This window comes from Microtus pennsylvanicus, chromosome 7 (genome assembly GCF_037038515.1).
Source record: "Microtus pennsylvanicus isolate mMicPen1 chromosome 7, mMicPen1.hap1, whole genome shotgun sequence".
NCBI lineage: Eukaryota > Metazoa > Chordata > Mammalia > Rodentia > Cricetidae > Microtus > Microtus pennsylvanicus.
In genome coordinates, this window is record NC_134585.1 from 31,688,115 (window position 1) to 31,702,282 (window position 14,168).

At 45.0% G+C, this 14,168-nt stretch overlaps 1 protein-coding gene across 5 annotated transcripts in view; it reads left to right on the forward strand.

The window, feature by feature from the left end:
- Positions 1-3,549: 3,549 nt before the first annotated feature.
- The window catches only part of Aff3 (ALF transcription elongation factor 3), a 498,774-nt gene continuing 488,155 nt past the window's right edge, over positions 3,550-14,168 (forward strand). For all 5 annotated transcript variants that reach the window (XM_075980378.1, XM_075980381.1, XM_075980380.1 and 2 more), the window contains exon 1: positions 3,550-3,685. The gene's annotated coding sequence lies outside the window, so the exon portion shown is untranslated. The remainder of the gene's footprint in view (positions 3,686-14,168) is intronic.

Here is a 14,168-nt window from a genome sequence, read left to right on the forward strand (position 1 = left end):
TCCACAAACCGAGACCCATTTTTTTTTTCAGTTTATTTCTTCAATTAACAAATGGCTGTTGAGAGTCTGCTATGTGCAGCAGGCCCTGCAGCTACTGGGAAGAGGGAGGGGGACAGGCACACTGCCTCTTCCGTCACCCAGGCAGAAGACACACAAGTATGTCATCGACTGTAATTAAGTGTGGTGGGTGATGTGGCCAGGGAAGTACAGTTGTTAAACACCGTACTGAATATTCTGCCAGGAGCTGGAGATAAATCAGAGTGGATGGATCTGTGGCAGGTTCTGCCTCCGAGGGCCTGTTGCTGCCCTCAAGGGTCCAGCCAGTCGCCCAGGCTGGAACTGTCTGCTGGATCAGCTGATGATACACACTCTTAGGAGCCAGTTAGGATCTTCTAAGTCCTTCCCTGGTGGTTCAAGGACTACAGTGTGTGTGGCTGACAAGCATCGCACAGGGCTAGGGTGTTGCTGGGTGGGCTGTGGAAGTTGGGAGGACAAAGTGAAGTGGGTGTGGCTAGAACTGTTTGCTTGGATCCCTGTACATTAAAGGGTGTGCCCCCAATGACCTAACTTCTTCCTCCTGGACCCCACCTCCCAGAGCTTCCCGGTGCTTCTCAATCACCACAGGCTATGGTGAAACCTTTATCAGGCCCACGTAGAGTCCACACGTGAACAGATAGCAGGGAATTCATTTTCTCTGCTCTATCACTGTAATTCACTCTTCTTCTATTAACAAAAGATTATGCCTTGCTGGAAATACTGAAATGTGTGTATCTTAGAAGTAGGTTGCAGTAGCAAGGTAAACAATTAAAATGTCCCAATGCTAGACCACACCACTTAAAGAGCACTTACTACATTCTACACACAAGTTATGTCGTCTAATTTCTAAATTATTCTGGGCTGTAATGACTTAGTCTGTCTTTTGTTGTTATAAAAAAATGTCTGAGGCTGAGTAATATATAAAACTTCTGGAGATTCATGGCTTCTAGTGAGGCTCTCGTGGCGGGTGACATTATGTGTGGGCGGGGAGGGACAGACAAGGGGAAGATAAGAGAGAGACAGAGAGAAACAAGAAAAGTAACGGTACTACATGGTTGGGATGGAAGGAGAAACACACACGTGCACACACACACAGGGTGAGGACTGGTAGTGGGGTGAAAAGAGTAGACTTTCATTACTCTCTCAATCTTTTATAATAATAATCTCGAGATAGTTGGAAAAACACTCTGAAGCCTGTCAAAGGGAGATGCTCAAAAGTCATTCGTTTTGGGCAGGAGAGATGGCTCAGTGGGTAAGAGCACTAGCTGCTCTGCCAGAGGTCGTGAGTTCAATTCCCAGCAACCACATGGTGGCTCACAACCATCCATAATGAGATCTGGTGCACTCTCTGGCCTGCAAGGCATCCATGCAGGTAGAATACTGTATGCATAATAAATAAATAAAATATTTTTTTTAAAAGTCACTAGTTTCCACAATTCTGATCTTATCTCCTCTTCAGTAAAATGTCTTCACAACATACTGTCAGCAGGAGTAACTGCCCAGGAGTGAACCAATACCACCCAGAAGATGATATACAAAGAAAGGAGACAGAGGCACGGTCTTTCCAACACTGTGCATGTGCTCGATACCATCTGGTGGTGAAATGATTCTTATGTTATATGAATACTACAGAAAACTCAACAGTCATAGTGTAGTAGACACAAACTCAAGCCCAGTCTTCCTACACCTCAGTGAATTGTTTTGTAGATTGAGGATATATCCCTCCTGGGAATTAAGCCAGTGGCCAGGAAACCTGAAGCGAGGGCCTGGGTGTGGAAGAGAGGATTTACTGAGAGCGGTCTCAGAGATAGCACTGGCAAGGCTTTTTGACTGCAGTTTGAAGAGTCGTTGGGAAAGGGAAGAATCTGGGCCGATTCCTCATTGCTGGTTTGGAAAAAGGAGAAAGACTTGCCTCTGCCCAGGGACTCTGCCGATGCTGGAACTCTAGCAATGTGTAACTGGACAGGGGAGTCTCCAGTTGGGTCCAGGATTCCATCCAACTTAAGGGTAAGGAAGGCTATGTTCTAGTGAAGAAAACTTGGGTCAAAGTTGAAGAAGCTGAGTTAGTAGAAGGCAGACATCTAAATGTAGGAGGCGAGGGGAAGGGAGGAACAAGTTGGGAACACAGTCGGAAGGTTTTACAGGTCACGTGATGAGGGGTGTGGGAGCAGAGAGGTCAGAGTCTCACTCTGACCAATTGAACCTGAGGTTCCTAGGGGACATTCTGGATGAAGAGCTGGACATGGGTTTGGCTAGTAGCATCAGGAGAGCAGAAGAGGCCACCCATGGAGAGCATAAACCAATAGCCTGAAAAAATGGAACCTGGGGGAGGACATGAATCAAGAGTGGCGCTGGGGAATGGAAGTCTGCCAACGAGAGACATGACCTGACAAAAACCAGGAGGATGTGGAGTCACAGTGGCCAAAGAGAAAGTCCCAGAAGGGAAGAAATGCTCGGGGATATTAAATGCCATGGAGAAAGCAGACTGAGAGAACCGGACAATAACCGAGTGTCCCCCGCAAATCCCCGTTACTAGTAGAAGAATGTGGAGACGTGAGAACGTGTGAGGGGCAGCATAGACCAAAGCTCCACTGCCATGGGAGGACTAACGCAAGAGAGACAAGGAGATGAAAACTTTCAAAAAGCACATGTTTAATTCTTTGTATTTTTCCATCAATGCTGTTTCTCCGTTCCCTATGAGCCTTTGCTCTGGAACATTCTAGGGAACTTTTACAGTTGTAGAGGCCAGATGAGCTTTGGCCCTTTGGTCCTTGGATGTCCAGGCAGTTGGGGATCCAGCAGAGTTTTGACAAGAAGTTAGACCTGGCTCTAGGAGGTGACTGAAGGGTAAAGCCCTTGGAGTGTGAGCGTAAGGACCAGTGTTTGCATCCCCAGCATCCACATAAATGCTAGGTGGGCATGGTGGCCCCCTTGTAATCCCAGAAACAAGGAGGTGAAGACAGAGGGTCCTTGAAGCAATCTGGCTTGCTAGGCTGATCAAACCATTGAGTCCCAGTTCAACGACCTCCATATAGAAAATGGAGAACAGTTGAGGAAGATGACAACCTTTGACTTCCAAAAGTATGTGCATGATCTCCACATAAGCGCACAAGCACTGTAGACACACACCACATACAGAGGAGAAAAAAAAAAACTATGTTAGGCAGCCTACTGAAATCAGTACCTGATGATAAGACTGTACAGGATTCCAGAATGTTCCTGGATGGTTTTAAACAGTCTTCTTTTTAGGATTAAATGGGGGTGATAGAGACCTTCTTCCCTGGCCACCATGACCATCTCAATCTTGTTTGTTTGTTTGTTTGTTTGTTTGTTTGTTTTCAGGAGGTCTCCCAAGCTGGGAGTCCAGGCCCTGCTATCAGTCTCCTGCCCCAGGGCGGGGAAGAGCAGGGGGCTGGGTGTCTGCTGTAGTCATTCGCCTCCACACTTTCACATCCTCTATCAACACCTGCACACTTGGGTGGTGACCACACAAGCTCTTCCTGTTTGTGCAGAAAGTGCCATTCAGAAAGCGTGCCAGAGAGAAGGGATCTCCACACAGCCTCAGAAGAGAGAATCTCCACACAGCCTCAGAAGAGAGAAGCCAAACGATTGATTTGGAAGAGAAAAAAGGGAGAGTGTGGGTCGAGAGGTAAGCTGGTCTGCGTCTGGGTACCTGGGGCTGTCGTGGTTGAACTTTGTGCCCTGCAGGGTAGGACTGTGTTCCCAGGCCCATGCTCCTCAGGGCCTGGCAGTAGGGAGCATTCCCAGCCTGTCCTACAGAGGGAATCCAGACCCGAGGCATGGCCAGATAATGGAAAAGGCAGATGTGGAAAGGAACCAGACTAGGTCATAGCAGATGTGTGTGCATGCAAAGAAGACACCATCTAGATGTCAACATGCTCTCGCACACATCTGTCATGCCAGTTGGGCCCGTGGGTCTTAGGCAAAGTATGTCGAACCATGTGTAGGCCTCTAGCTATGCCTCAGTGAGGGAACCCATGACAGGGTCCCAGATTAGATCTGAGGATGGCCTCCCTGGTGACTTCAGAACCTGGCTACACAAAAGAGAGTGTGGGTAGTTTAGACTAAGGGCACCGTTGCTCCTGCGGAAATAAGTTAATGGAAGTGTTAATAACACTATCTTTGCAGCTAATGTATTTACACCAGGCATGTTATGTATACACAAGGCACATTATGTATATATGTATACACACACACACGCGCGCGCGCGCGCCCAAGTATTCAAGTCCAGAAACACATATCACATGGTATTAAATACCATAGCAACTTAACTTGGTTTCTTTGAGACCAAAGAAAGCAAGTATAACAAAGGGGTTTTTCCTGCATGTGAATTCTTGTTGTTTAAATCTTAACAATATAAAACATGCAATCATGGAGAGGTATGCATTTTCCAGAATGTATTCCATTCAAAGCAGAGCAATCCTACAAGATAGGGTGGGTCAGATCACACGGGGCCTGGCATTGCAGCCGGGACAGTTAAAAGACAAATTCCTATGGACCAAAGTGGTGGTAAACTCATGCTTGGAGTATCAGTTGTATGCACTAAATAATCAATGTAAGAAACTGTTGTCTGCTTTTACCAAAAAACGTCTGCTCTCTGGTACAAATTTAGAAGTTTGCTAACTGCACAGAGCTGCTTTCCTCCACACGGGGCCATCAGGGTTCCCCCTTCTCACCACTTGAGTGAGACAGCAGTGAAAGTGAGGTGAGCGTTCTATGTTCTCGGGGTTTTGTTTCTGTCAACTGCTGCTTCCTCGCACTGGGCATTGTCTGTGCTTTAGTATTCGGTTGTTGCATGCCTAGTTTTATTTAATTTGCATTTCAAAAAATGGAACCAATGCACTTTGCTCCTTTGCTAGACCGGGTGGTTCAAAACCCAACTGTAGCAAGAAGGATTTGAACAAGCCAACATGCCTCTGTATCCCAGGTCCCTAAGCTGTAAATTAATAACAGCCCCTACCCCTGAATTAAGGGTTCGGCCCCACCACTCATGCTGTTGAGCTGGTGGACTTGAAGGGAAATGGAAAGAGGTTGGAAAGGTAAAAGGGTAGATAGTTGGGGTGGGTTTAGGGGGAGACACTTAAGTTAGAGCAGTGGTACCACAGTTCTGACTCAGTGCTGCAGAACAGCAGGCAGAAGAAGGAGCTCTGGGCATCCCTGTTCATGGGCTCCTCTCCTTAGAGAAGCAATACGGAGACACTGTGTTTGGTCACACAAGTTCACACATCTCCTGTCCATCCGTATGCACAGTCACCTAGAGAGCTGGTGCCTGCGGTTCCCTCACGCGATTGATAGCAAGGAGCATGTTCAGTGTCTGTCATGTGCCAGTGGGGAATTCGCACATTTTCTCATTTTATTGCGCTCAAGCCATTATGAAATTGTGCCTATCTCCGAGAAGAGGTTAGTCCATGTCCTAAGGTTGCAGACCTTGGAGATGATAGCATTTCTATTCGACTCCGCTCAGATCCACGTCCCGAGCCCTCAGACATCACCTCTAGACCATAGGTCATCCGTGAAACGTGACTGATGAGGAAGCCAAGTTCAAGGCCATTATTTAAGCATCAGGTTCAAAGTTACAGTGGGAGTTAAAGACACAGTGGGGAGCTGAGCTAGACCTCAGTTTCTAGACTTTTCATTTTGCACCATTGTTCAGAGGAAGGACTCCTGGGCTGACATCCTGATTGCTAAGGTTGACAGCTAAGGGCCCAACAATAAATCACTTTTACTGTTCACACTTTGGTTTCTTTATATGTCAAGTGGATTCAGTAACCTTCCGTATACAGTACACACAGCTTTAGGAGGGTCCAATGAAGCGGGGCAGACAAAGTGTTATTATATTATTTCAGATTCATACAAGGAAAAATGTGGATGCTGCTTTGAGGGAAGGCAGACTGACTGAAAGGAAAGGAAAAGTATAGATATGTCAGTTCTGTTTTATTTTAATGACTTTGTATGTGTGTATATGTGTCTGTGCTCATGTGAGTGCACATGCATGTGTCTGTACATGCTTATGAAGGCCAGAGTCAATATCAGGTGTCTTCCTCAATCACCCATCCCTTTTTGAGGCAGGGTTTCTCACTGTGCCTCAGATGCATTGATTTAGCTGAGCTGACTGACCGGTGAGATCCAGGCATCCACCTATCTCCATCTTCCCACTATGGGTTTATAGACTTCACATCATGCCCAGCTTTTATGTGGACACCGGGGACTTGAACTCAAGCCCCCACACTTGCATGACAGGTACTTTACTGACTCACCTATCTCCTCGGCCTCTGATGTTGCTTCTTTTTTTTTTTTTTTTTTTTTTTTGATTTTCGAGACAGGGTTTCTCTGTAGCTTTTGGTGCCTGTCCTGGAACTAGTTCTTCTAGACCAAGCTGGCCTCGAACTCACAGAGATCCGCCTGCCTCTGCCTCCCGAGGGCTGGGATTAATGGCGTGCGCCACCACTGCCCGGCCTCTCATGTTGCTTCTTAATGACAGGCCATAAAGGATTCCTTAGTCCTTCAAATGGCACTGGTAACAACGGTCCATGATTTGTGAAGCCATTTCCATATATGAAATTTTATTTCTGAGTTTTGGAAAGTATAAGTTATAAATCAGATCGCATTATTCTAAAGATAAATCAAGTGCAAATATTCTATCTACTTGCTGAATTTGAGTAAATCTGATAAGCAAAGGATATTATACTATTTTTTGTTTTTACTTATTTAATTTTTTGCTTATTCACTTAACTATTGGTGAGTTTGCTTTCAAAGTTTTAAAGCATAGCTTAGAAATTTTACCAAAAGCTTTTCCTCTCCTCTAGATAATAGTCCAAACACATGCTTTTTCTAAAATGAAACAGCACCACTTTTCTCATGATTAAAATACAAGCAGGTGTTTGTGCACAAATACAAACCTATTAAAAGCCTCTTTCACAAATACTCCTCTTTATAGCTTTTATCCATGCTAAAAATGGGGGATTATAATGAATGCAAGGCAACTTAGGCTCCTGCAATAACTAATAAACATGACAATTTGATTTATTGCCGTTCCTCTGCTCTAGCCCGTTGACAGACTTTTCTTTATGGAAAAATTACCATGGTTTAAATCTCTATCATATGGTACTTAATTCAATCGGCAATATGTTACCAATTAGATCCTGCTTAAACTACCATCAGCCGGCAGACCACGGAACATGTTAAGTCGGATGACAATCAGAGCACTGGTGAAAAACACTTTGTGCCAGCTTTCCCTGGACCAAGGAGCAAGGCAGACACAATGGGCAATAAAAAGAACAGAGTCAAATATGAATGTTTGTTTTCCCTACCCTGAGAATTGACATCGTTTTGAATCCGAAAAGCAAACAAGAAGTTTGTGTTTGAGTTGATGGCCGTACACACTGAAACTTCTTGTATGGATGCTTCTTATGTTGCTACTTCACCGCTTCTTCATGGTTCCTACATCCTCTGGCTCCATCTGATGATACATTTTTGCAAACTGAAGGGCGTTCTTTCCCCTGGTTCTCCCTCTCATGGACATGCAGGCAGTCTCCGTGTGTGTTTTTGTATTCACCTTTCTGTTGGGTAGATAGATGTTGGCCGCAGTAACAGAGAAATCTTCTGAGGTAGGAGGGGCCACCTCGCCTTATTTATCCCCTGGACTCTGTATTGGATGGTGCTACTGAGCAGAAAGATCTTCAACTAAAACAGCAAGGGAGCCAAGCAAGTTTAGCACAGACCACGGAGCTGGAGAGAGGGCTGAGCAGTTAGCAGCATTGGCTGCTCTTTCAGAGGGCCAGACTCTGGCTCCCAGAACCCGCCCACGCCAGGCGGCTTACAACCACCTGTATGTAACTCCAGCTCCAGGGGATTTGACACCCCTTTCTTACCTCTGCAAGCACTGCCTTCACATATGCATACCCCCGACACACACCCCACCCCACCCCACCCCACCCCACATTACACACACACACACACACACACACACACACACACATCTTTTAAAACATTAAACAAAATAGAGGAGGAATATCCAGAAGTTAAAGCTCAGGTGGTGAGAAACAGCTAAAGGTGAAAACGCGGCAACTGTCTGAGCCATGTGAGGTGAGCACATGGGTGCTTCCCCACAAGGGTACCACTTACTTAAACATCCCTAAAGGAGAGGAGAGGGGGTAAGTAGTCATCTTGAGGTTTAGTGCCTGACTTTTGGGAGGTAAGGTTAGACCCTATGGGATTTCAGGTCTTACCTAAGCTGCCCACCAAGAAGCTTCCTCAAAAAAAGACTGGAGCAGGACAAGGAAGACTGGCTGGCTGGAAGTGACAGGAAAAAGTCACAAGTGTTTTGTGCCCTCTGGATGGAGGCTGGCTTACTACAAATGGGTGAGCTTGCCATTGGTGGTTTGGTTCACATAGATCAAAGAGGACAGAAGTGAAAGATTGCCACTCCCATGTCCTGAGTTATCCTGGTCTCTTTGTTTCTACAGCTGGAGTAGGGACCGAGGCCAGGGAATTTCTTTAAGAACCTGGCCAATCATATTAAAATTCCCTCTAAATTATACTAATAGGCACTGCTTCCCTTCCCTCTACTCTGCAGGGGGCATTTTTAATGGACATTTTTCTGAGTCCCTACAGCAACCCTGTAGGAGAGATACACACTTCTTTTAGGTATGGAGAAGGAGGGCTATAGGAAGTTAAGTGGCTTGCCCAAGATAGATGTGAGGCTCAAACCTGGGTCGCTCAACTCTAAAATCTTCTACACCAGCCTTAGGAGAATCTAGACTCTTGTCTGAACATGTGTGGGACTATTTGAATAGAATTCCTCTGCTCCTGGAAAGTGTGAATGTATATAGAAGTGTGTGTATCATACATGTGGGCAAATGCACATACGTGTTTGAGTGCATACATGTGCGTCAGAGTTGCAAGGGTGTGTATGTGTGAGGGTGTGAGTATTCATCCGTGTGTGTGCTCGTGCGTGTGTGTGCTCCCCAGGCGTGTATAACCAGGATGAAAGCTGAAAGTTGGGGCTTCAGAAGGAAAACAGCCCAGATGTTATAACTTTGCCGGGGCTGTCCTTGTTTTCGAATACCGTGACAATATTTTCTCAAGCAAAGATCAAAGGGACATATGGTTTGACTCATGGGTTAACAAAGGGAAAAGTATTTGAAATTGGGAGTATCTGGGACATGTTGAGATGTGTGGCTACAGTTGCTCTCAGAGCACCTGGAAATCATGGGGGCTTTGGGAAGCGCCATGAAATCCTGGCGCTAAGTCCTCTTCACTAGCTTTCTATACAAGTCCGTGGTTGGAGGCCATGTGCCATGCCGTGCAAGGAGCACAGGTATCAAAACCTGTTCTCATTGCTGGTAAAATCATTAGAAATAGTGAGAGAATTCTTTTTATGCAAATGGGCTTCTTATAGCTAAAACGGGAAGAAAACACGAAGGCAGCCAAGTTTAAATACTTAGAAAAACTTCACAAGGAAACACTCAGGCGTTTAAGGGGAAAATGTGCAGAATCAGCTTGGGGATTTAAAACATATGAATGACTGCACCTCAGCTCTTACTAAGCTAATTTATACGTATAAAAAATAATAAAATGAAGGGCTGGAGAGACTGCTCAATGGTTAGAGCACTAGCTGCTCTTCCAATGGATCTGGGTTCAATTCCCACCACCCACCTGGCAGCTCACAACCATTTGTGACTCCAGTCCCAAGGAATCTAACACCCTCTCCTAGCTTACGAGTTCATCAGACATGTGTATAGTACATGGACATGCATGCAGGCAAAACACCCAGACACATAGAGCAAGTAAATAAATATATGTTAGAAAATTATATCACGATCCACATCTATTTAAAGAGGGAAGGGACTTGACAGAACTGCAATGAAAATTCCAGATGAACTTTAAGGAATTGCCTGGTTGTTTTTGGAAAAGGAAGAAAAGCGGGACGCAGTGTTTGCCTTGCCAAAGACAAAAACTCTGTCGGTCACAAGTTCCAGGTGGATAAACACATCAGTGAAGGAGAGAAACACCCCCGTGCTCACTCACGCATATGAAAGTTTAGTACATGAGAAAAGTCCCGTTTTCGATCAGTCAGATCAAGAATGAAGACAGTAATATCAGGCTCCGTAGAGCCTCATGGGACCCGATTCTTTAGCCCCCTTGGCCCAGATGTCTGCATCCTTTTTCTCAGACGCCTTCCTCCCTGCTCTCCAGACCATTTCCTTGGTTCTTTTCTAGCTCACCTGCAAGCGCCGCTGCAGACTCCTTTCTGAGGCCCTTCTCGCACACTTCCACCCCTCTATGTGCTGGAGAGCAGACTCCTGTAGCCTGCATTTACTCCCCAGATGACACGGTCTCCGTATGAGCACTGCAGTCCCGTGGGTGCCCACACTTAGCCTGTCAGCCTTGGTTTCTCTTCTGACTGCGCTGTTACCCTTAGCCTCTCCATCAAGTGTGCTTTCAGCTTGTGATCTTAACATGTCCTTTCTCTAGCAACACCCCAGCTCTCCCTACAGTCGACCACATCTCAGTAACAACCGCTTACTCTTCCCATCAGGCCCACGCCTCGGAGCCATCCTCTGCTCCCTTCCTTTCTTGTCCGCGTTTGATCAGCCAGCGCATCCCATCCACAGATGCTTTGTGCTTTGACCTGTGTCCACATCAAATCACTTCTCACTCTCCCTGCTTCTGCTGTCCAAGACCCTAAGCCTTCTGGCCTGCTCTTCAAACTGAGTTCCCTCTTTCTTCATACACACTCTCGCTCAGCTTTCAGCCCAGACCCAGAGGAATTCTTGTAAAACTAAGTCATAACATATGATTGCTCAAAACTCTCCAGTGGAAAACCTCACTGTCTCAATCTCTGTTACTACATAAGCAACCAGCTAAAAATCACAGCCTAAAAGAAGAAAAGGAAAAGAGAGAAAACTTCTGAGGATGTATGTGTCCAGGGCATGGGGCTGCCTATGAAAACCTCAGGTCCTGCTAGATCTGAAGGCAGCTGCTGCCTGTACTGTGAGGGACCGAGGGTTTGTTTGTCCTCCTTTCTCAAATAAACTCAAACACAACAACAGCAACAGTTTCATTTTGCTCAAGATGTCATAGGTTAGGGCTTTTCCTCAGTCCAGGGACTGCAGAGATGGCTCAGTAGTTAAAATGTTTGCTCTTCTTACAAAGGAACCAAGTTTGGTTCCCAGCACCCATGTAGAGTGGTTCATAACCACCTGTGATTCCAGCTCCAGGGTATCCAATACCCTCTTCTGAATTCCATGGGCACAACACGTATGTACAGATACACATGCATGTGTGAATATACATGGAGATAATTAAAAGTAAAACATAAATCTTTTTTAAAAGTCTCAGCAATTTGGAGTTGGCTGGGCTAGAGGAACTCCTAATCGCTATATAATCCATCCATCTATCCATCCATCCATCCATCCATCCATCCATGTATGTATATATATATATATATATATATATATATATATGTGTGTGTGTGTGTGTGTGTGTGTGTGTGTGTGTGTGTGTGTGTGTGTGTTTCTATCATCTATCTTTGAGAGCCCATACTGTGACTTGGATTTCTCACTTAATGCCATCAAAGGTAGTTGCATTTTTCCTAGTGTAACTGGTTTCTAAGAAGCAAGGAACAGATGCCATAACTGTGGAGGGCTGCTCCCTAGCCTGGCAGAGAACCCTTCCTGCCCTTTTTATATTGATCAAAACTCACAGGAGACATGCCCAGATTCAGACATTAAGAGAGTGCTTACCTTCTCATGGGATCGTGGATTGACACATTATAGAAGAATGCTGGGTACATGGCAGTGGCTGTCTTTGGGGAACAACCTGCTACTGTCACCCAGGACAAAGTGTAGATCCTTACAAGATTTAACTGGGAGAACAAATGCTCTAATGGGCACCTCTTCTAGCACTCTCGTCTCAACCTCTGGCTGTGCTCCACTCCTGACTTCTCTGACATTTATTTCATTTACTTAGTTTTGAGATGGGAGCTCACGTTGTAGCTAAGAATGACCTTGAACTTGTGATCTTTCTTCTGCCTCCCCCTTTCAAGGGCTGGGATTACTGGCATTCACTGCCACGCCTGACCTCTTTGCCATCTCTTGCATGTTCCCGCGTCTTGCTATATCATGTGCTGTTCTCTCTGGTTCGAGCTGTTTCCTGCACATTGAATCACCTCTCTCTTCCTTCACATTTTCACATGGCAGCACCATTTTAGGTAGTTCTTCATTGACCACACCATGTAACCATGTAACCTGGTGCCCCCCTTAGCACCATCTAATATCCCCCCTCCCCTCTCATCCTCTCCATCTCTCTGTAGGTATTTAGCCTTCTCATTATAATCTGACTTCCATGCTGTATCTCAAGAACCTAAAGCAATATGTGTTCATAATATATCTAGGCAAATTCTTTTTTGGAGGGGTGACATTAATTGAGAGATGTTGGGATACTGTTTGTTTACTATGCATGGAGGAGAAAAGAATAAAACTAAATACGTATGTAATATACCAAGACAAAATAAATGTTAGAAGAATCCCAATGTAGGATTTATGTACTTGGAAATTGCTAGAGAAAATTCGTGGAACATTAAATGATCTTAGGATGAAAGTTTCACAAGTCTGATACTAAATGAATGAAGTATAAAACTAAGGATATACTTGAGTCTATAAAAAAATCCAATTAAAAAAATGAAGAGTAAACTTGCCAAACTACTTAAATACAAAACATAAGCTTACTGTCCTTAACATATATAAAGAGCACTGTCAAATAAATGCAAACACGTAGTAAGTACCCAAGAAGCAGTTAAAGCATTTGCTGCCCTTAAAGAGGGACAAGGTAGGGTTCTAAGTACTGACACTGGGTGACTCACGATTGCCTATAACTTCAGCTTCAGGGGATCTGACACTCTCTCCTGGTCTCTTAGGGTACCTGCACGCATATGCACATAGACAAACATTGCTATATATCTTTGGAAAAGAATTCTTCTTGGTGTCTTTTTATTTGCTTTGCTGCCTGCATGCGGACAGTAGTGGAGGCCAAAAGTTTAAGAAAAGCATCAAGTGAGGCAAATGGAAAATTGAGCAAATGCTACTCATTAGCATAATTTCTTTCTTCAATTATGAAATAAATTAACAGGATTCAAGTTTTATAATCCGAATAATATATTTTATTCAGTAAGCTATGAAACTATTCCAAAGCACTAAGTGTGGTTTCACAGTTTTAGTGCTGTGTCTTTGGAGTAGACTGGCCCCATTTCAAAGGCGAAACAGTCACATGTGGCCAACGACTACCACCCTGGCTGGTGAGGGGCACGTATTCATTTGGCATATGCCGCTTTGATGTTTTGCTTAATTTAAAACTAAATTAAAGGGTGGAAGGCATAAAAGCATAACTTTCACTGCCCCTCCCCCACTAATTCATCATGTCTCATTGACCCTTCTCTTTGATGAACGAGGGGGATCAAATGCATTATCTGTCTGTTCTTCTTTTGCTTTGAGGGCGATGGTGACAGCAGCGGCTGTGGTGGTGCTGGATACAGCTGAAGTCAACTTTCGGAGAAACTTTCAAGTTTTCGTTGCATTGCTATTGGTTGTTGTGCTGAACTCCTTCCTCCTGAGGCTCCTCAGAATTGTTCAGCGCATCTCCTGCGCTGATGAGGAGCTGGTTTTTCTCTATGGCAAGAGCAAAGAACGTTCTACCAGACCATTTGTCAGAGTGGGGCAGGTTCGTCCTTGCTTGGGAGCAGGGAGGGTGCTCACTCAGGCTGAGGTGGTAGGTTCTCTATTCCCCCCTGACTATATAGAAAAGTATAGCATGGGGGTTCAATGATCAGATACATGCGCCTTTCTTAGACTACCTGGCTCATAGTAGGTGCTCAACTAACACTATTCTAAATGTTACTGTCCTCTTCCAATGCCGTGGTGGATGGAGTCTGAAAATGCTTGTGTGTGCTTTCATGCATTCGTGTGTCCGTTCTCTGGGGCTGAGAATCCACTTCTAGGACATGCTCTGTTTTATTCCACCATTTGACTCGTAAGAATAACAAATAGAGGTCACTGCAGAAGCTGCCTGATTCTTGAGAAATCTATTTGAAGAGAGCAGCCTCTCCTCGGAAA